Source organism: Microtus oregoni, unplaced genomic scaffold (genome assembly GCF_018167655.1).
Source record: "Microtus oregoni isolate MIOR12 unplaced genomic scaffold, Mior012 000003F_ref0000135, whole genome shotgun sequence".
NCBI lineage: Eukaryota > Metazoa > Chordata > Mammalia > Rodentia > Cricetidae > Microtus > Microtus oregoni.
Window position 1 is genome coordinate 63,935,986 of NW_024543062.1, and position 20,152 is coordinate 63,956,137.

The 20,152-nt window shown below is 47.9% G+C and overlaps 1 protein-coding gene across 5 annotated transcripts in view; it reads right to left on the reverse strand.

Annotated features, from left to right (window-relative positions):
- Nucleotides 1–19,878, reverse strand: part of Atp2b4 (ATPase plasma membrane Ca2+ transporting 4) — a 106,942-nt gene extending 87,064 nt beyond the window's left edge. For all 5 annotated transcript variants that reach the window (XM_041649384.1, XM_041649383.1, XM_041649388.1 and 2 more), the window contains exon 1: nucleotides 19,483–19,878. The gene's annotated coding sequence lies outside the window, so the exon portion shown is untranslated. The remainder of the gene's footprint in view (nucleotides 1–19,482) is intronic.
- Between the last annotated feature and the right edge of the window lie 274 nt (nucleotides 19,879–20,152).

Genomic DNA, 20,152 nt, shown 5'->3' on the forward strand with positions numbered 1-20,152 from the left:
ACCAAGCCTTCAGCAAGAGAAGAGCGGACACAGCCAGGAGAAGCTTCACGCCCATCGCCCATCAGCAGAGGTAACCTAGCTCCTGCTGATCCTTGCCACGGAAGAAAGGTAGGCTAACATCTTCCTGGCTTCTGGGTTGGGGCAGGGGAAACAAGAAATTTAGATCTATGTGAAATCTTATTTTTAATTTTCGGTAACCAACTATAATTAATCTGCAGGGTTGTTAGGGTAGGAGGAAGCAGAGAATTTGGGAGTTGAAATGTCCTTGAAGTAAATCCAGCGCTAACTTTATTTTAGCTATGAACACATTGAAGACTGGGAAGTTTACATGAGTTCGGAGGCCAGGGAGCAACTCAAATGACTCAGAGCCTGGTCTCCTAATGGCTGCTCTAAAGTCAGCTCCTCTGGAGCCCAGATTCTCAGTGATTTGTTGCTACACATGGGGCCAAGTGGTTGGATGTAAGCTTCTTGAAAAATCTGGCAACAGCAATGACTCAGAGTTAATCCAAAATCAAATGTATTTCTAGGGGGGTTCTGGTGGCAGCCACCATGTTGCATTGTGGGACTTTACTGCAGCCTTGGTTCCTAACACACAGCGTAAGCACTCTGTGCCATGTATGCGGTCACACTATGCAACAGCCAGGGAACGCTATACCAAATACCTTGGCTCAGACTTCAGGTTACTGTATGTTGTGAACTGCCATGTTTTTAGTGTACATACTAAGTTTCCCCCTCTTCTAGAAACATAATGGTTTGATTATAGAAGATAAAGATTTTAATGTTTCAGACCCATCAAGTTAGTACATCTTGGGACTATATTATTAGAATGTTCCATTTTAGCCAGAGCATGGTGGTGCACAAACTTTTAAACCCAGTGCCCTAGAGGCGACAGATCCAAGTTTGACCAGTCCAGTCTACACAGTGAGTTCCAGGACAGCCAGGGATATGTAGAGAGACTCTGTCTCAAAAACAAACAAACAGAGACAACAACAAAAAGAAAACAAATGAACAAACAAGAATATTGTATTTTATTTTGTTTTTTTGAGGCAGGGTCTCTCTAGGATGTAGTGCTGGCTGCTTTGAAACTACGACCAGGCTGGTCTCAAACTCACAAAATGTTTGATTTAAAAAACTGTTGTTTGACTTGCTGACTTGAGTTTCATTTATAAAAAACAAAAACAAAACAAAACAAACAAACAAAACCCAAACCCCAAAAGACTGTTGTGGGTCAATAAAATGGCTGGGTTTGTAAGGGTTGCTGTCAAGCCTGGTGTTCTGAGTTTGATCACAGGACCTACACGGTGGAAGGACAGACTACCCCAAGTTGCCCTCTGGTCTCCAGACTTGCACTGTAGCAAGAGACCCTATGTCTTCAGCACAGACACAAAATAAGTAAGTGAAAAAGCATTAAAAAAAGTAGTTAAGTTGAATTTTGTTTGTGCTTCGGAAGAATTGACAACAATTTCGGAGATGTCTCTAAACACACGTCTGCCATTTTGTGCTTTGTATTTATAAGAGGCGGCGTTCTCAGAATTGACAATTATAAAATCAAAACATTAGTCAATTCTGAAAACCATTGAAGATGTTCTATTTCCTCTAGTACCAAATCAGCAGCCAAGATTTAATTCTTCATCTAAAAATAAACAAGCATATCTCATTAGTATGCAAAATTGCCTTTGTTTTTCATAAATGGTAAAATTATAACGATACCAACCAAAGGGTTGTTTTTCAAATAAATCTCTTTATTATTTATTATCAGTTCACTGTTTGATTTACATACTTATTTTACGTACCTATATAAAATTTTTGTGAAAATTTCTTGGGCAAAAGGGGTCATAGCTGGAGGAAGTGTAAATAATCCTGCTCTAGACCACCCGTCTGCCATTAGGAGGCCTTTGCCATCAATCATTCAGGCCTGGGATGCTGTGCTCCTGAGGAGGGATTCTGGCTCTGGAAGGGAACTAGGTACATTTCCTATGGTCTTGACTCAGTTCTAAAGAAAGGTTTTATTTCATTCACCTGTCCATCCATCCACACATCCGTCACTGCTCATCACAGTGAGGCAATGTGCTGTATTTAATCCTGGCTACACAGGGCATCACTCCTCCTTCTAAGCAGTTCCCGGGCAGGCTAGTGAGCTCGGTGCAAATGCTGTACAGCAGCCACTACATTGCAGCGGCCTGGGAACTCTCAGTTAATATTCCCATCCACATCTGTAAGTCACTTCCTCTGAGAGCATCTCCCAGTGCCGCCCGATGCTAGCCTCATGGACCGAGAGAAGGCTGTAGATGCCTCCACTCAGAGCCCAGAGCACTGGAGCGACCCACAGGAAGTGAGAGGAAGATGCACTCAATGCCACGCCCCTTCCCAGGCAAGGAAGGCAAAAGTGGTTTATGCATTACCTTGACCCAGTGGCTGCTGCATTCCGGCTAAAATGTCTAGAGAAAGCAAGGGAGATTCCAGCCTAGACTCTCCTGCCGGTTTACCCAGTGGTCTGCTTGATTCCAGTAGCAGCTGGCAGTTGACATGGAGGACCAAATAGTGATGATTCCCTTGGGTCGCCACAGTTTCTACAAAGAACATTCCCGCCTACTTTGACTCCCTCTACGGACAAGAGTTTTCCCAGCATTATCTCTTATGGCAAGAGAAACTCAGGGCAAGAACGAACACAGCAAAGTGCTGCCTTATCTTGTCAGGATTCCCATTGCTCAAGTGCCAAGCAGAACCCCAGCGTTGGAACGAAGAAGCGAACCTGTGATATGGAAATGATAGAGCCCTGGTCCACTCCCTGGAGGGCTTTGCTGCAGAGATGCAGGTGGAGGACATCTTAGTTACTGGGAGATGTGGACTATGACAGATGCCCGGATGGACGGAGAGGGGAGAAGTGAAGAGACAGGAGGAGGAAAACTAAGATCTCTTATGCACCTACTATGGGCCAGGCCCTTAAATACACCATTCATTAACTTGCACACGGTCACAGAACTGGCTAGAAGCCTACGTAGTTCCACCTGACTCCATGCAGTGAATGTCTGCGGGGATGAAAACTGCTATAAAGTAAGATATCAGAGGGGAAAAATGATCTGGTTAACTCTGGCCTTTGGGCTGCACACCAGGGGAAATTAGCATTCTTTCCCTTTCCACACAGGACCTCTGTATCCTATTTCCTTATCCCACTGAATGGATTTTTCAGTGTTAGGGGAAATCCCCTTCACTGGCTTTCCTCACACATCCTAGGGCAGATACATCAAAAAAGGAAACCGAGATCTAAGATAGACTTCCCTCTAGACTTTTCCACATTAAGAGGCAGTCCCTAACATTTCCCCATAAAAGTTAGGGACCAGAAGCATGCCACAGGACTGTTTCGCTTCCTCCCGAGGCCATTCTTCAAGGTTTAGAAAACAATCCCTTTCCCTCTGCATCTGGAGAATTCAGAGGTCAAGTTTCCCAGATGAAAGCTCTAAGTTGTTGTTTTTTTTCTGTACTTTTGTTTTGTTTTTGTCATTTTGTAGATAGATAGATAAAACTCTGGCTTTCGTGAGAACTTGATGAATGTCCTATCCCAGAGCTACACTGCAGCCCTGTAGAGGCCTTTTACAGAGGAGTTATTACACGCTCGGAAGACATCACTGAACAAAAACAACTAATGGAACTTACACGGGAGTCAGGGCCAAGGATGTACCTTACTGATACAGCATCTGCCCAGTGTGGGCAAGACCCTACGTTCAATCCCCAGTAGCAGAGAGGGTGGGGGAAAGGGAACAAAAGTGCTTCAGGAGAATCAGAGTCAAATAACTTTGTTCAGCAGGCAGCCCTGCGTAGAAAAGGCACAGGTTTATGTCGGGGAGAGGCCTGGGTCAAAGATGTGTCCCAATGCTAACCAGCCAGATGGCCTTGGGATAATACAGGACTGGGGAGCCATGTCTGAATGAGCTTCACACCTCCAGAAGGCCCCAGATAATGGGACGACATCAGAGCTCAGCTGGAACCAGCATCTTCTGGCATTTGGACTGAGAGGCTGAGCTAATTTATTTAGAGATCTAGACTGAGCCTGTGGCTTGAGCTTTGTGCACTGGAGTGCAAGGGAGAGGAGGGAGCCTGCTGTGAATGGAGTGCTCCAAGGCCTAGGGAGAAGGCCCAGCCTGACCAGTGCTACCCTCCCACGGCCAAGTCCTACAACATTTCCCCATAACCTCCTAATAAAGCCCCTCTGTTCTTCCTCCTCCCGCTCTTTTGAGTGAGCTTCCAAATGCAGGAAGACAGATCCTATACCTGTGTCAGAAGATGGCTGTTGAGACATAATAAGAGAGAAGCTGGGGCTCAGTCGGCATTCAGTAGATGCCCTTGAGTCTCTCCATGCTCTTGTCAAGTAGTCAGCCTCTCAGCAACTGAAAGAGTGAGTCCAATAAACACGTCAGACTAAGGCTGCTTCTCAGCCTTCTGTTTTAGAAATCCCTTCCTTACTCTGTACAATGAAGACTCCCGATATTGATCTCTCTGTAAGATGGGGGAATACTGAATAAGAAATTCCAAGTTAGATACTGAACACACAGTTGATAAGTTAGCTGGGATTATTGTGTCCACTGCTGTTTTTTTTTTATGTTTTGTTTTTTTTGTTTTTAAGATGCAACAGATGTTGCCTTAGGTTCTGTCTAGGCAAGGGCAGAGGACACAATGACGGCAGCACAGTAAGGATGCTGGGGGGCACAGAGAGTTGGGCAGTGGAGAGAAGGGGGTGAAACGGGGAGGGAGGAGCAAGTGCAGTAAGCCCTGCAGACGTGCAGCGCTTTCTCATTTGCACAGGGCTCTTCCTCATACCTCATTTGGCTGCCACAGCACTACTGAGCACACAAGGAAAAATGACATGCATGCATTCTAGAGGCTCAGTAACGTGTATACACAAGGAAAGATGACATGCATGCATTCTAGAGGCTCAATAACGTGTGTACACAAGGAAAGATGACATGCATGCATTCTAGAGGCTCTCAATAACATGTATACACAAGAAAAGATTACATGCATGCATTCTAGAGGCTCTCAATAACGTGGATACACAAGGAAAGATGACATGCATGCATCCTAGAGGCTCAATAACGTGTATACAAGGAAAGATGACATGCATGCATTCTAGAGGCTCAATAATGTGTATACACAAGGAAAGATGACATGCATGCATTCTAGAGGCTCAATAAATGTGTATACAGTTGGGGCCATCTGAAAGCTGAAGCTGCTGCCTCTGAAAAGAGAGTGGAGGGATAGAAGTGTGAAGGAAGGAGGGGCAAAGAAACAAGAGCATTTCTTGTAAGTTTATGGTTCTCTCCCTGGGTGCCATTCAGATCCTGTCTGGCTATTCCAGTAATGTAGTGTCTTTGCCCCCATCTAAGCAGGGGGCTCTAGATGCAGGCATATAACATCAGGCAAGGCCGAGATGTCACCGGAGGGGTGGATCTACCAGACTGGACAAGCATTGGGTTTTTAGCACTGTACCTTAACCCAGTCCAGCTTCTTTTTATCAAGTAACAGGAACAAGTCTTCTACTCTAAAGCCACACCTCACTGGTAACCCCAAGGGCTGCCAGCAGTGATGTCTTCACACGCTTCCCAACCCAGAGGTTCTTTAGCTGAAGTCCCTTGTAGGGAAGCAGGCAAATTCCCTGGAACACTGCCACGGTTAGGGCTTTCTGCAGGTACCTGCTTCAGAAAAAAGCTTCCCTGAGCCTCAGGTCCGCCACTTGGGGCCCTTCCTGTCTCCTGGGTACCACTTTCCCGCCCCAAACATAGCAGCTAGAATATGGTTTGCAGTCACTTCCTGTTTGCCCAGTGAATGACGGATCGGTTCCATCTATGAACCCAGCATACACTATCATGCTATAGAGACTCTGCTCGTTGGCACTTAGGCCCCCAAATCAGAGATCACAGGATCATCTGGCTTAGTCATCTACACTGGAAGGAGTAGAGGTTCCATGGTTTCCTCTTTGCACTTTCTTTGACCTCTCAGAGAGCCTGCACCAAGGAAAAGGCAGGCCCAGAGACACGCAGGCAGGAGAGGAAGGTTCTGCTCACCCCTGCCATGACTGCTGCTTCCCTGCAAGATCGGCTAGCCTCTTCCAACTCCAGGCGGCCCCACTCTATGAGAGCTGCGAAGGGGAAAGCCTGGCTCCATTAGCAGCTGTGTGGATGAGGAGGGTGGTGCTCTGCCTTTCCTCTAGTGCTAATGATCCTGACTGTCAATAGCACAGCGGCCTCCTGGCTTCCAGCGTCTTTCTTCCAAAGTGTTCCTAGCACATGACCCCATGGTGTGGCACATCTGTGTCTAACATACAGGAACGGTTCTCTCTGTTGCATGAGAAGAGACCCAGGGACCAGGGAGTTTCAGCGATGAGCAGTGTCACCCAGTGACGATGTCGTGGGGGTTGAACACTCAGTAGCAGACTTGGAGGGGGAAGAACTGAATTTTGACTCTGGCTCTGCCTAAAATGAGCAGGTGTCCTTGGGTAAGTCTCTAGGTCTCTGCTTTCTCCTTTGCCAAAGAAGGAAAATGAACTAGTTCCCTAACTCCATCTATCTCACAGGCTTTGGCTCAACAAAATAAGCTGGATTCTCAGTCCCAAGCCAGTGACCTACCTCTCTGTGCAAGGTCAGACAGTTCCTGAAAGTGTGGATGCCAGCTATGCCTGTCCTCGCATCCTAACAGATGTCTTGCGAGTGCTCCCCACAAAGAAGGCTGTGTAGAACAGACAGTGGGGGAGGAGGGAACAGCAGAATCATCCTACCGGTCCTCAGCACCAGGGGAGCAGGTAGACAGCAGCTGCCGTGGGGGCCAGATGCCATCCTGCCTGCGACACTGGTGCTGGCTTAGACAAGGCTGGAGGCATGCCAGCAGGTGGGGGGCACACAGCCTCCCTCACCTGCCAAATCAACTAACTAGAAAGCTCTCAGTGTCTGCAGTCAGGATGTAGCCACAGCCCTTCCTCCAGATTTGCCCCGCCTCCCCCCTGCCCCACACAGCCCTCCCTCTAGGTTTGCCCCACCTCCCCTCTGCCCCACACAGCCCTCCCTCCAGATTTGCCCCCTCCCCGCACCTCCCCTCTGCCCAACTTCTATCCTGTCCTTTCTACTCCTTCAGATCCTGCCTGGCAACTGCTTCCCCTCAAAATTATGTTCAGCTGAGGCAGGTCTGGCGGCATAGGCCTAGAGCCCCAGCTACTTTCTAGGTTTAGGCAGCAGAGTTGAAAGTCCAAAGCCAGAATGGGCAACAGGAATTTGGTCAAGATAGTGAGTCCCTGTCCCAAATAAAAAGATGGGTATATAGCTCAGTCAAGACTCTAGGTTCAATCTCTAGTACCACAATATAAATAATTATTCAGACATGGTGGCACACACCTGTAATCCCAGCACTTAGGAGGCAGAGGCAGGAGGAGAGTTGTGAGTTCTAGGCCAGTCTGAGCTATGTAGTAAGTTCCACCCTAGCCAGGGCCCCTTTAAGTGTGTGTCCTCCTCTCTGCCATAGGCAAGGGGCAAGAGTAGTCTGTTTCTTTTCCCTTGAAGTCTTTTTCCATGCTCAAGTATCAAGCCAGGCACTAGGGACATCAAAGCAGTCTTGTGAGGTGGGTGGCAATTTCTTCTCTCCAGGGAAAGCTGTTTTGGCCAATTCCAGGAAGGTTAATGTAAGAATTTCAATGGAAGTTTGGAAAAAGACTTGAATAACACGTGCACCACCCGCAGAGCCAAACATACTGAGAGAGAGGGCAAGCTGGCCTAGCAAGTGACTCCATAAATGTTGCTAACCCCACTGACCCACAGCACTAAGTATACAACCCCATTTTCCAACATTCAATATACTGATATTTAGGCCAAGCCATAGGAAACTACCTTTGGGTCAAAGCGGTACACATTGGTAATTTCAATCTAATGGGTCTCTTGGGATTTGTGACCCCTAGAAGGCAATAAGTTTTTGAAGACTTGAATTTTTCTACCTCTAGCCAGTGTTGATAGCTCTTGACACAGTACAATCATGGCTGGGTGTGGTGGTCTGAGGGAGAACGGCCCCCATAGGCTCATATAGTTGAACGCTTAGTCACCAAGGAGTGGAACTCTTGGGTAGGAAGAATTGGGTGGTGTGGCCTTATTGGAGAAAGTATGTCACTGGGGGTGGGCTCTATGGTTTCAAAAGCCATGATAGCCCTAGCGCGCTCTCCTTCTCTCTTTCTCTCTCTCTCTCTCTCTCTCTCTCTCTCTCTCTCTCTCTCTCTCTGCCAGAGGATCTCTCTAAGAGGTTGTAGCTCTCAGTTACCGACTAGCACCATGGTCCCTTCCATGATGATAATGAACTAAGTAAGCTTATAATAATGAAATATTATAATGAAACTGTAAGCCAGCCCCAGCTAAATGCTTTCTTTTCTAAGGGTTTCCTTGACCATCTCTTCACAGCAACAGGTCACTGGGAAAGTATTAATACCAAGTCCTTGCTAACTGACGTTCAGGGGTGGGAACCTAAAACCTGTCTCAACTTCTAACTCCAAGGGTAGCTGTCTAAGATAGAGCCTATCTGGCCTCCTTTCTGATCATCTCAAGCAGATGGTGGGATTTAGCTACAGGTTGTAGCATGTAGACTCTGAATGACTAAATTTGGCTTCATGGTATAGTGATGGGCGTGAAGGCTCAGGGAGACGGCTGCCTCAGTCAAGGTCATACAGACAGCATCTCACAGGCCTCTCATTCCTAGCTCTGTGCTCCTAGAACAAGCCCCTCCCTGTCTGCCCATTTTCAGCTTCCTGACTCCTGCTCCCCTAGACTCCAGAAAAGAAACAGGAGAGGAACTGAAGGCAGGATCAATAACCCTTTCCTATGGGAAAAGAGCCTTGAGCGGCACTGGGCTTCATCCAGGGTTTCCAGGGAAAGAAAGATGAGCAGCCCCAGAAACTGGACCTCTCTCTAGAGCCAGGACCAGGCTGGGAAGGTAGGAGTGGCTGCAGTGATTTGGGTCACTGACAGAGCAACCGGGTCTACTGTCCCCAACAAGGGAGAGTCTGGAAGGCCATAGTTAGCCCAGTGACCAAAGCTCTGAGCAGGCAGAGCAGGTTCCTTCAGAATTACCTCATTAGATTACGTGAAGGGTCACAAGAGGTCAGCGACAACTTTGGGTCTCTGGGCATGTTCTTCCTCTTACAACCAACACCCCTCCTCAAATGGTGAAGCCCCTAGTCCTCAGGCTTCCTATAGGCCAAGGCACAGAGCCATCGCATCTCCTGGGCATTGTTTGGCCCACTCGCCTACTCACAGGACACAGAAGTGAGAGGGAGGACCTGAGGGAAGTAACTGTGTGAGAAGTCCCCGCTGGGTACTTAGGGAACCTAGGAATCTAGGGGTCCTTTCTGATCTTTCTGGTATTCTGGCCTCTCCCTTAAACTTTTAAATATATCAAACGTGAAATGTTGAAGGAAAACAAAACAAACCCCCAAACTCCACAAACCCTGTAAAAATCGACCATACAGACATCAATTGTCTTGTTTTCTTGTAGCACTGGGGTTGAAATTTGGGCTCTGCGTACACTAAGGAAGAAGTCTTATCTTTATTATTCTCAGTAGATTTACCAACTGTTATCATCGCCATCTCATTGGTGTGTGTGTGTGGTGTACTTGCACACAGATTTTTGCTGAAGCATTTGAAAATAACTAACAAACACTTTGCCTTAAATGTTTTGCATAAAAAGGATACTGCCACATAAATCATATTCCCACTTTCACATCTGAAAAATATAATTACATGTCACCTAATATCTAGACTAAAATAGTCCCAATTGTCCCAGGATGTCTTTTGCAATATACACCCTACCCTATGCAATTAAAATTTATACACTGGGACTGGAGAGATGGCTCAGTGGTTAAGAGCACTGACTGCTCTTGCAGAGGACCCAAGTTGGATTCCCCAGCACTCACACAGTGGCTCACAGCTGCCTGTGACTACTGTTCTAGGCATTTGATACCCTCTTCTGACCTCCACAGGGACCAGGCACACACGAGATTAACAGATATGCACACAAGGCAGAACATTCATCTACCTAATGGAAATAAAGATATAAAATTAATTTTTAAACTATATACATTGGGTCAGTGAGATGGCTCAGTGGATAAGGATACTTGCTGAGTCTGATCCCTGGTACCCACATGGTGTAAGGACAGAAACAGCTCCCATAGTTGTCTTCTGACTTCCACACGCATGCCAAGAGCACACATGCACACAGATACCAAAGTTGCAAAACAATTTAAAATTCATGCAGTGTATATAGACGGACTGCTCTTTTATTTCTCTCATTTTCTTATTTTAAAAGATTTATGTTTTTTATTTCATGCGTACGTATGTGTGTTTGTGTGAGTTTCTGAGTGCCACATGCATAAGAGTTCCCACAGAGGTCAGAAGGGATCGCACATCCTGGAGCTGACGTTATAGAAGACTGTACGCCGTCTGAGGTTGGTGTCGGGAACTGAACCCGTGTTCTTCAGGGGAGCCGGGAACAGTAAGTACACTTACTCAATGACTCATGTCTCCAGCTCTTCTTTTGTTTCTTCTAATCTACACTGGGTTCCACCTTCAGCCTTCTGTAGCCACAATGTTCTTTTCATGTCCTTACTTATTTTGTGTATGGGCGTGAACATGCGGAAGTCAGGGACAACTTCAAGAAATGGTCTCCTTTCCCACCCTGCATGTCCCAGAGATAGACTCAGGTCTCCAGCTTCGCGGCAGGCACTCTTTCCTGCCAAACCAACTTGTCAGCATCCCCTCCACCAATTGCTATGTTTTTATGACATTTTTTTTTTTTGTTTGTTTCTTGGAAGAGTCTTGGCTGCCAGCTAGCATGGCCCCCGCTTTAGATGTCTCTGTCATCTGCCTAAGCAGTTTTGGCTAGACCACAGACTGTGGTTAAGATTCCTATTTGCAAGGCTCAGGGAAGTTTTCCTGTCTGGGGGTGGGGAGTCCCCACAATTGAGGATGCTAGATTACTCATCAAGGTGACAAGTGCCTGGTCCCCACACTTTGGGTGGAGAGCAGCCTGTGAAGGGACCTGTTGTGCTGCGGACTGAACACTTCTGTGGCCCCAAACTCATAGACATTAAATCCTCAAAAGTGATGGCGTTAGACATCCGGAGGGCAGGAGCCTGGTGAATAGGTTAGTGTCTTCAGAAGAGACACAAATGAGCATAATGGCCTCTGTACTGCCCCTCTCCGGGGGAGGGGGGCTAGAAGGAGAAAATGGCCCTCTCCTGCCTCCAGGTTTGCTTCAGAACTGTGAAAAAGCAATTTCTGTCAAGTCAGTCACTCTGCAATGCGTGCTGGGACCAATCTTTGATCTAATAGTGCTCCCCTCTCCTGCTCAATAATTTTATCATTTATTAGTGCGCCTAGCCTGAATTGGCTTATTGTTGGGGAAATTCCGAAGGAGATGTTGGCTAAGTGATACAAAGTTTCAGTGAGAAGGAATAAATCCTGGCCATCAGCCTAGTGTGGGGACTACATTTCAAAACTGCTGAGACTAGAGACTTGAAGGGCTTAGACCACAACACTGCGAAGACAAATATGTGGTCCCGGGTATGTCAATCATCTTAATTTACTTATTCTATGATATATATCAAGATCTCACATTGTTTATTCCATATTTAATTATTTTTCAACTAAAATTCAAACTTAAGGGCAGGCATGATGGCATACTTTTAATCCCAGCACTCAGGAGGCAGAGGCAGGTGGATCTCTGTGAGTTTGGGGTCTACAGAGTGAGCTCCAAATCAGCCAGGGTTACAAAGTAAGACCTTATCAAAAAAAACAAAACAAAACAAAACAAAACAAAACAAAACAAAAAAACCCAAAGAACAAAAAACATAAAAAAAAATCCAAAAAACAAATTTAAACAATTTTGAATTAGAACTTCTCTATACAGCCCAGACTGGCCATGAACTCACCACTTGTGGTGGTTTGAACAGAATTGGCTCCCATAGACTCCCGTATTTGCATGCTTGGACACCAGGGAGGCCGGGAGTCGCACTATTAGGTATGGAGGTTGGAGCAGGAGTGGCCTTGTGGGAGGAAGTGTGTCACTGTGAGTGGGTTTTGAGGTTTCAGAAGCTCAAGTCAGCCCCAGTGGCTCCCTGTGGCCTGCACATCTGGATGGAGAACTCCCAGCTCCTTCTCCAGCACCGTGCATTTCTCCCTGCAGGCCTATGCTTCCCACCATGACAATAATGGGCAAAAGCTCTGAAATTGTAAGCCAGTCCCAATTAAATGCATTCCTTTGTAAGAGTTGCTGCCGTCATGGTGTCTCTGCACAGCAATAGAAACCTTAACTAATCACTACCCCATGGTGTTACAAGTGACTGAGACTGCAGGCATCTGCCACCATGCCCAGCTAAATAAATAAACTTACTTAAATAAGCTTATTTCTTGTGGCACAGGGGATTGAACCAGGGCCTGGTATGCCCTAGGCAAATAATCTACCATTAAGCTAAATGCCAAACCATTTTTTTTCTGGATATTTTTATTTTGAGACAAGGCCTTTCTAAGTTACCCAGACAGACCTTGAACTTGTGATCGTCCTGCCTCAGTCTCCCAGGCAGCCACCAGGCAAGGCTAAATTGAAATGTAAAGAGTCCCAGCACTTCTGCATCTGCCAGCATTTCTCTGAAGAGTTTTCCTCCCTTCCTGTTCCTCTCTGCCCCTTCAGCTGTTAGACTGGACTCGTGAAGTCCTTTTTATGGCACGGTTGCTTCTCTCTCTCTCTCTCTCTCTCTCTCTCTCTCTCTCTCTCCTCTCCCTCAATTTTTCAAGACAGGGTTTCTCTGTGTATCTTTGGAGCCTGTCCTAAAACTCATTCTGTAGACCAGGCTGGCCTCAAACTCACAGAGATCTGCCTGCCTCTGCCTCCCGAATGCTGGGATTAAAGGTGTGTGCCACCACCGCCCAGGGCTTCTCTTTGTTTCTTAGTATCTCCCATCCATTGTGAAGTCCCTGTACACAGGCTCCTGTGCTCTTTGACATGCACATGCTCCAGCTTCCTGGCACAACACAGTTCACTGTCCTTGGCCAGACTCAGACCCTATAACAGCCAAGTGACTCTGGCTTCTAATAGCGGATGTGGTACCTAGAAATAAAAATCCAGGGGCTGCCGAGATGGCTCAGCAGGTAAGGGCGCTTGCTGTGCAAGACTGGAAAGCTGAATCCTATCTCTGAGCTGCACAAAGTTGTTTTCTCACCACCCCCTTACGCATGTACCCTCTCCACATGCATCTTGTGCACACGCATGCATGCAATCAAGATGAGCAAATAAAAATCCGGCACTGGAGGTAGCTTTGCTTCTGGACACTTTTGGTGGGAGGACCAACAAAACAGACAAAGATGCAAAGGATCCCGTGCTTCCCCCGTATCCATCCATGCTCTTCTCTGTCTCTCTCCATACACAGACCCTGACTCTCAGACATCTGAGTTCCAAGCACAGATACGCATCCCATCTGCCCTATAACAAATGGAACGGTTTTCTACTCAGGACACCAATATCACGAATCATAGCATACCTATGAAGGACAGTCCGAAGTTTCTCTCAGTGCTTAGACTATATCTTCTACCAAGACTATAGAGTCAGAGCGTTGACACGGAAACATATTGTAATTAGCCAGATGTAGTGGCACATACCTACAGTTGGAGCACTCCTGAGGATGAGGCAGAAGGATTACTAAAAGTTTAAGACCAGTCTAAACTTGTCTCAAAAAAAAAAAAGAGGCCTTAAACTTTTTACTTAATTCCTTGTAATGAAATTGTTACTCGATTAGTCAGTGTTTCTGTTTTCGTCAGATTTACTTTTGTTTTGGACCTAATTTAATTGTTGAAATATGTAAGTATTTTAATCAAAACAGTCTGAAAAGGGAAAACCGAACAGTCTCACTTCTTGTCCCCTCGTCTGTTTTCTATAGGAAACCATTTTCTTATTTTGAATTTATTATTGGCGTGTGTATGCACATACGTGAGTGTGGACACTTGTGCTCGTGTGTGTGTGAGCACAGACAGACACATGCATATGCACGCGCATGCACACCTTTTTCTTTTTGGAGACAAGGTTTTTCTGTGCACCGCAGGCTGGACTCTAACTCACAGCACATCTCCTGCCTCAGCCTCACAAGTTCTGAGACTCCAGGTGTGCACCATCACACCCAGCTTTAGTTATGCTCTTAAGAATGGGCAGTAGGGCTCCAGGGAAATTCCCAGGAATCCACAGGATGACCTCAGCTAAGACCCTAAGCAATAGTGAAGAGGGTGCCTGAACTGGCCTTCCCCTGTAATCAGATTGATGGCTACCTTAATTGTCACCATAGAACTTTCATCTAGTTGCTGACGGAAGCAGATGCAGAGATCCACAGCGAACACTGGGTCAAGCTTCCGGAGACCAGACAAAGAGACAGAGGAGCAATAATATGAGCAAAAGGGTTAAGACCATGATGGGGACACCCACAGAAGCAGCTGATCTGAGCTAGTGGGAACTCACTCTGGACTGACAGTGGGGGAACCTGCATAGGACCGAACTAGGCCCTCTGAATGTGGGTGACAGATATGTGGTTGGGGCAGTCTTTGAGGTCACTGGCAGTGGGATCAAGATTTATCCTTAGTGCTTGAATGTGATAGGTATGTAAAATGAGAAAAGATCATTCAAAAATTAATTCATTTAATAAAAAAAATACAGTTAAAAAAAAAAGAACGGGCAACAGGACAGTTTGCAATGGTTTCTATTACAAATACACCTGACTCGTCTTATGCACACACGTTTCTTCATTTATGGGTCTGCATCCTTGGGATGATGACTTGGGCTGCTGTGTAAACGCGTATGTGGTCTGTCAGACACAGCAAGCATCCTCCCTCTAGAGGCTGTATTACTCTGTCCTCCTGACATTGATTCTACAAACGAGCCAGACCTCACTGTAGCGCTCTGAGTTGAATTTCTTCAAGCCCAGGCAGAGTTCTGGACATGATTTGCAGTAAGCATACCATCTCAGTGCTACTGCCCACCCTAAGTGATGGCTGGAAGAAAGGCAGGAAGAAGGTGGCCTTGCTGACACCGTGTCAAGAGAGGCAGGGACCCAAATCCTCGGTGCCTATGTCCTCATCCAGTTTTCTCCCCACTCCATACTGACCAACAGATACGTCTCGGACCAGAAGTCCTCAGATCTGACTCTAGCTAGTTCCTTCCTGGTTTCTCTCTTCCACAAGTTTACTCTGTGGGCTGAAGTCACTTAAGGCGGAGGAAGAAGAGAGTCCTTGTCATGTTCTGTTGAACACACGCAAAGAAAATAAGTCAGTGGATAAGAGTGGTTCATCCTAGAAGAAGAGGAGACAGAGGGATGCTGGGAGAAGAAGCAGAGTATAAAATACTCCACAGCGCTTGGACTCTAGGCCCAGGGCACACTCATGTCTATGACCTACAGAAAAGGGGAAATTATACAATCATTATGGAAAACACTATGCAGGTTCACCAAAACAGTAACAGATAGACCCAGGGTGTCCAGTGGCTGAGCACTTGCCTGGCTTACGAGAGGTTCTAGGTTCGATTCCCAGCACCACACAGACAAACAGAACTGAAAATAGAACCGCCATATGACCCAGCAATGCCACGGCTGGGTAAACAGGGAGAGGAAATAAGATCAAAGGGACATCTGCCTGCTGTCTATGGCAGCAACACTATTCAAAATAGCAAGGAAATCAAAACAACCAAAGTCTCCGTCAGCTGATGGACTGGGAAAGAACCATGTGACATCAGTCATGGGAAGAAGGGTAACCTGTCATTTGCAACAACATAGAAGGAGATGGAGGACACTGTGCTAAGCGAGACTAGCCAGGCACGGCAAGACAAAGAGCAGATGACCTCATGTGGAATCTGGACGAGCGGATTTGACAGAGCTGAGAGAGGAGTGGTGGTTGTCAGGTTGGGGAGGAGGGATAGAGACAGGATGATGGACACCACCTAGCCGGAGCTGGAGAGGAGGAATAAGTTCTGTTGCTCTCTGATTTGACTGGAGAAAATGACAGTGTGCTGTTCCACTCCAAACAATCTACAAGAAAGCACCGCTGAATTTTTTTAACCACAAGGAAATGACAAGTGTCTGAGATTTCAATTGAACATTATATAGTATGTACATATATCAAAACATGGCATCTATAAATACACACTCTGTGTCAATTTAAAACAATGAGTATATTATCTATTTTTCAGAGAGAAAAACAGAGGAGAAGTGCTGTCAGCCCAGTTAGATTGTATCTAGAGGGTGCCCACCCCACCCTATCTTTCCCACCCCTTCCTCCCTCCTGGCAATAGAGATGGAAGGAATTAAAGCCCCCCTAGAAGCAGGCAGTGGGCTGGATGGGCGGCCTATCTCAGGAGTCCCGTGTAGGGAAGGAACACAGATGGTCTGACAGATAACCCTCCAAGAAAGGGCAGGCTCAGGGTGGGGCGTTTACCTGTAAGGGAACATCAAATAGGCTTCTTAGGCTCCAAGGCATCCCAAGTAAACATATTCCTCATCTCCTTCAGAGGTTTGGTGGACCTTAATGTGGGGGTTGGCCCAGAGGCCCAGAGCACTGGATAAAGAGCAAAGGGCCATGGATACTGAGAGAAGTCAGCTTAATAGTCTCAGGTTAGGTTGTGGCTGCGGCAATGCTGGCAGAGAAGTCCATGTCCCCCTTCTTCTCTAGCTCTTACAGAAAGTGAGAGCGGGTGCAAGGCTCCCTGATATTCCTGCCTGGTGACCTTCATCCCCCACATATCTTACTTCCAACACCATGCCTCGGGCAGACTCTGACTCTTTTAGTTTGTCCCCCCCTCACACAGTACCCTCATTTTGATTCTCTTCTGATATCAAAGACCATAGCAATGTGACAAGCTGACTCAGCCACTCCCTCCCACCCTTCTGCAGTGAGCGGGGTTCCCAGATCAAGGCGAAGCTAATAGAACAGAGGGCGAACTACGGGCCCCTTCCTGCACCTCCCCATGCAACTGATTCCCAGGTGCTACTACTCCACCCTCTGGGACAAGATGGATCTGTGTGGGTAAGGAAGGACTCCTGCCTTGAAGCCTCTGACGACCTGAGTTTGGTCCCCATGGACCCACGTGGTGGAAAGAGAGAACACATTGTCCTCCAGATGTGGTTCCCCAATAAATGTTGCTAAAAACTAAATTACCCCTCTCTTCTTTGAAGTGTTGACAGAATGCCTCTATTTGTCCCAGCATGATGCCAGAAGCTGGGACTCTGAGGGATGAGGCAAGCTAAGCCCCTTCAACTTGACCTTGGATCCAAGGATCCAGGGACACAGAGATGGAAAATGGAAGGGGAAAGGACCCAGGCACTGGCAGGGGCTGGAACGCTAGAAGCCTCTACTCCCTCAAAGCCATTTCTCCTCGGAGTACTCAGACTAAGGCAGAGCCAGCTGGGAGGGTGGAGCCGGGCTGCCGAGAGGCTGACAATAGGGCAGGTCACGGAGGCTGCTAGACGGGAGGAGGGTGTGTGTGTGTCCAGATTCTGCTGCAGGATTCCCAGCCCTGCTAGTCTAACAGCAGGGAGAGGTAGTGGCACAGTTGGCTGGAAAGCAGTCTCCCCAGCTGCCCAAGATTGGGGACTCAAGGCCTTTAGAGCCGGCCCCCTGGTGAGTGCTAAGCACCTCAGGCAGCACCCAGTTCGGATCTACCAGTGTCTGCCCCCAGGAGTCCCTCCTCCTCTTCCTACAGAAGGGCATCAAAGCTTCTCGGGAACAGACCACAGGTAGGGTAGAGTGGCTGAGGGGTACAGTCTGATCCGTCACCAAACACCTCCAAATGGAAGCTTGCTCTGGCGGCTTTCCTGGCTACCTTTTAAACTCTCCTTCTATTTCTTTCCCAGGGTCTCAGCAAGGCTTTTCTCGGAGCCTCCAAGATAACTTAGCAAGCCTGCCCACATCATAGGGTCCTCTCTTGAAATTCTCCTCTCCCCTAGACCCCTTCCCGTGCTGGTCCCAGCCTGGAATTACCCTGACTTCCTCCCTTCCAGATAAGGAGGACCCAGAGCAAGGGTCTCTTAAGTGGGATGAGCCAGGTACAGGGGGAGCTCACGTGGGTGGGTAGGGGTGTCAAAGCATGGAAGGGGTGGATCTGAAGACTCCTTGCCAGACACCCAATTGGAGGAGAAGAAAACCTGCAGAATGGGCATTTGCTCTTCCCCCCCTCCTCCAGCATCACAGCAGCCCCGGATTTCTTCAGCTGACACCTCACCACCCCACCGGGCCAGCACGTGCCAGCATCAGGTGTGGAGGGGATTGTGAGTCCTGAAGCAGTACCCAGGAAGGAGGTGCCTCTGGCCAGGGCATGCTCTCTCTGCTCCTAGGATTTGCTGGGCCTCTCCTCCCATCTCCCCCACCCAGCTGGAAGCAAGCAAGCAGGCACTCTTTCTTCTAGAGGTGGACCAGAGTCTGAGGCTGGGCTCATCTCAGGGAAAGATGCCAGCTGGACCCCACTACCAAAACAGGGAGAGAGAGAGAGAAAAAAAAGGGGGGGGGGGGAGAATCCCAGCCTTAGCGTCTGTCACTTAAGCGATCTGTTTAGAGACCCTCTGGAGATGCCAGAGGCTCAGGCCAATCAGCCCCATAGTCTGGGGCTTGAAACTGAAAACTTTTCAATGTGTCCCTTCTCTTTCCTTTCCTATAGAAGCAGAGATGTGCGGGGCGGTGCCCTCAGAGACACTCATACAGTTGGTTCTGGACGCTCACACTCACTCAAACAACAGCAGCGAGAGGGAACTCCCAGCTTTTTCCACAGCTAATTATAGACGTCAAAGTCTGAGGATGTTTTGTAAGCCGCAGAGAGAAACTGCTGAGGTTTCTATGCAAAGCCAAAAAAATTTAATTTGTGCACTCCTGGTTCTCACCCTCCAACTTCTCCTAGCCTGCCTCCACCTTGTGCCCCAGTGTGCCCCCTCCTTGGCTCTAAGGCCTTCCTTCCCGCTGAAGATTTATTTGGTTCTATTTTTCCCATCTCTCTTTGGGGCTTTCGAGAAAGGGAACAGACGCGGAAAATATTTTTTTCCGCAACAGTTTTCCATTCTGCGGCTGGTTCCCAAGCCAAGGGGGAGGGGGGAGGAAGAGCCGGAGCAGATGGGGGTCGGCAGGAATAAATACTTGTTCCAAGACCTTAATTTAGGTGAGAAAAAGGCAGTCCCTCCATTTCCCCACCCGTCCCGGGATCCAGAGGAAAACGCAAAGGAATCACTTGTTTGATTATATGATTCTTCAGAAACCAGCGAGGACATACCGCGTTGAAGGAATCGTTCCCATTTTCTCTCCCCCCCCCCCACCTCTCTCTTATTCCACCACCCCACCCTCCCACAATTCGCCAGCATGAGGAAATTCGGGTACTTTGAGAAGCCATTGAGAGGAAAGAAAGAAACAAAGTTTGCAAATCCCAGAGTCAATTCATTCTCTGCAAACCTACCTCTCTTTCTAGCAAAGATTCAGGTGTCTCCAAGCGGGACTCTCCCTCCGCGTTTCCATGAACCGAGTAGGGTGGGGTGACCACCCACCGCTCTCCCCAGTGTGGCAAACCACCTGGTGATGCTGGCTTTGCGCTCTGGCCTTTGCACTACAGCTGGGGGAGTGGGCTGGGTCTTCTTCCCTAGCCCTTCCACGCGAAGGACCTTCCTGGAAGAAAATGGGTGCAGGGAGCTGGGCGGGTGTCTGACTCGCGGTCTTCGGAGGGATGGTCCCCCAGGAAGTTCGTGCCCCCACCCCACCCCCAGCCTAGGACGGTCTCAACAGAAGAGCTGTCTTAAGAAAATGCTTGTCATGGCAACAGCTCTAGCCAACTCCGGCCAGACTGGGGCTCCCCAGCTCTCCCCCAGCCGAGCGGGAGGAGAAAGGGGCGGAGTGCGAGCCGGCGGGGGTGGGGCTTGGCGGGAGGCCAAAGCATTGCTCAGCTCTTAAGGTGGCCCGAGTGCAAGGCGCGGCGGGATGATGCTTCTTGTTCAGTTTTAAGGCGGAATGGGGAAGGCTATGGGGAATCCTCTGTCCTCTTGGCTTTCCCCCAGCGTTGGCTCTAACTTGTTGAAAAGAGAGAAGAGCAGGGGTGGGTCTGGGTGGAGGTGAGGGTGGATGAGGGCAGCGGT